The sequence below is a fragment of the Buceros rhinoceros genome, unplaced genomic scaffold (assembly GCF_000710305.1).
Source record: "Buceros rhinoceros silvestris isolate BGI_N320 unplaced genomic scaffold, ASM71030v1 scaffold13987, whole genome shotgun sequence".
NCBI classification, from domain to species: domain Eukaryota; kingdom Metazoa; phylum Chordata; class Aves; order Bucerotiformes; family Bucerotidae; genus Buceros; species Buceros rhinoceros.
Window position 1 is genome coordinate 7,594 of NW_010421644.1, and position 3,085 is coordinate 10,678.

Consider the following 3,085-nt stretch of genomic DNA (forward strand, 5'->3'; position numbering starts at 1 on the left):
AGGGGTGAGATGGGGACGAGGAAAAAGCCTCAGGGTGGCCACCAGCTTCCTCCCACCACAGATGCAGCAGCAGACTCGTGCCCAGCAGAAATGGCTTTATTTTAGAACCTCATTTTATCATCAAAACCATTAACTTGCCCAAACCAGCACGAGTCACCGAGTGTCTTACACAGGAGAGTTTAACAGGTGTCTGTTAAACACAGCGCGGTCAGGGATGCTCTGAAGAGGCAGGAGAACTCCAGGCGCCGGGCGAAGAGTGAAGCGAGTAGTACGGTGCAACCCTGGTGTAGTGAAATAGCCGGATAGTAGGATGCGCTTGTCGTCGGCCTGATTCACAACACCAGCTGCAGCACCAGTACCGGGGCCGGGACCGTCCGGCGCTGGCAGCTGCGAGGAAGGGAGAGCTCGGTGGCACGTCCCTGCAGCCCCTCCGCTCACACCGTGACGAGGTGCCACGCTGCTCCCGCAGGGCTGTCCCTCGCTTCCAGCCGATCCCCCGGGTCATCCCAGCTACTAAACAGCCCTGAAGCGGGTTAGGCAGCAACAGTGCACGGCTTTACAGGCAGCTGCTTCCGAGGCCTGCCCAAGCCCTAACATTCCAACTGGCCTTTGAGGAGGCTTTAATTGTCCTGTTTCATCCTCACGGAAGAGGAAACCTACTGCCCTGGGTGCGAACAACGCCAGGGTCAGCACCGCAAACTCACCGCGCCCAGCAGGACTCCGTATCTTGACGCTGTAGGGAAGAAGCCTGGGAAGAGAGAACAGACGGTTATTCAGGCAACTGCTGGCACCTGCACGATGGGGACGACGAAGGGAGCATCTCCTGGCCCCTTCCAGACACCTCCTCCATGCTGCCAACTTCAGACCCAGGCAGAGACAGGACAAAAATGCTGGAACAGGGACATAAACAGCAGAGGTACATGAGCTTTTTCCCACCCCAGGGACACGCGCCTGGAGTCACCAATGGCCCTTCTTGCCTCCAAGCTGGCAGAAACCAGCCTGCTTCCCTGAGGAGCTGGGCTTTGTTACAGTCAGGGAGACAAGGGCTGAGGGGGTGACGAGAACAAAAAGGTTCGTTAAATTAGTCTTTTCTGAACACATTTCCTTTGGCTCCTGCAAGGAACAAGGTCCAAGTGTCGTCTCCGACAAACACCACAGTGGTGGAGAACAGAGGAAGCACCTCACGTAGCAGATCCGCTCCAGTCAGAGGGTCTGGAAAACAGGGCAGAAAAAAATGAGGGTAGAGGTGCAGAACCTGCAGTCGGGTGGGAAATCCAAGGACAGGCAGAGCAGCAGGAACGTACCTCGCAGGCAGCGACCCGGCTGTACGACCCGCCGAGCCAAGCGCACACCGGGGTAACAGCACAGGCACCACCATGAAAATAGTCAGAATGACTGCTGCTGTGGGGGTCACACAGACCAGCAGCACTAAAGAAACCGAGCTGAGGCAACGGGACCCACTGGCAGCAGCTCCGCCACAGTTCAGGGGAACCTGAACACTGGTGAACTGGTTTCAGTGCTAATTCTCACACGTGGGAGCTGGTTGTCTCCCATGAGCTGGTTCAGGTTTTGCCATGGTTAACCCCTGGGCAGAGCTTTAAACTTTTTTTCTCCCCCCTTACTGGACAGGTGACACCAGGCAGAAATTCACAACGAATGTTTCTAGGTTCCCCTGTAAATCCAGAGCACGTCACCTCGGAGCTCAGCCGCCGCAGGATGTGCAGACGGAAGCTGTAAGCGCTGCCACGCTGATACCGCAGGGCTCAGCAGGGTTTTGCAACCAATGAGCCGCGCGAGGAGCGAAAAACAGACCTGGAGATTCCGTGTGTCTCTGCTGCAGCCACGGCAGGAGGAACACTCACTCTCGAGGAGTTCCACTTCTTCCTCAGAGCTGCTCCAGCCTCGCAAGCACAGGCTGCACCTGACTCAAGCCAGAGAGCCACCCTTAAGATGCATCTCATCTACCCGGAGGATCTTTATTGTCAAGTAGCAAAAAAGCAGATGGAATTACCCTGAACTGAATGGCAGGGAGAAAATCAGCTCGGACACCCAGCCGCGGCTCTGCTGCTAACCGTGCCTGGCACGCTGCGAGCACTAACCCCCTCGGATGCCACTGCACGGGGTCACGATTCTCAGTCTGACGTGTGTCCAAGAAGACTGAAGCCCTTTGTGCCTGAGGAACCTGGAGGCAGCTCTCACTAAGCCCCGGACAGCACCGTGCTGCAAGCAGCAGCACCACTCCCGGCTGCAAAGGGAGCATTTGGTGAGGCCACCTTTGAGCCCACTGCGCCAAACACGAGGTGTGAGTTTAGTGACACCCCAAAGGGCCCTTCCGGCAGGTGAACCATTTAGAAAAGCAAGGCTAAGCCTGCACAGTAGCGAAGCCAGAGCGTGACGGTTCAAAGGGTTAACAAGCTTCCCCCGGCTGCAGCAGGTCTGCGGCAGAAACCGGAGGGAGCAGGAGCAGGTTCTTCTCCAGCAGAACAAGCAGAGGGAAAACGATGGCATCTGGAGAGCCAGGCAGCCAAGCACCAGCACGCGCGTCAGCATCTACCTCGATGCAGCAAAGCCCTTGAAGTCATGCAGAGGAGAGCCGGGTTTGCCAGGGCCAGGCCTGGCACCCACCGCTCTGGGAAAGCAGGAAGACGGATGGGCTGCGACACTCCCCACCTGTACAGACCTGAGAGGAAATCATAGGAATTAACAAGAAATAATTTAATTCCAACTATCCGTGGCACCTTCTGTCATTCCCATGCCTTGTCTGCAACAGGGCTGAGTCTGACCTTCCCAGGGTTAGTCTCCAGGCTTTGACTCCCTGGGGTTTGTTTCCTCTGTCTGTCTATCACAGAAGGACCATCTTGGCTCTTCAAAGTATGAGAAGTTCAGTTTCTGCTTAGCCCGGCAGAGACCAGAGTCTGGAGTCACGACTGCTGAGCTCAGAGGGAGCAGAATGCACGCGGCCGTCAATTTTCCTTCCCAAAGAGACTCCAGCAGGTGCTGCCCCTGTCTTGCTCTGGTCAGAGGCTGCCCAACGACAGGTAAAGGCTTCACAGCCTCTCCTTGGACAGGGGGGCTTTGCTTACGG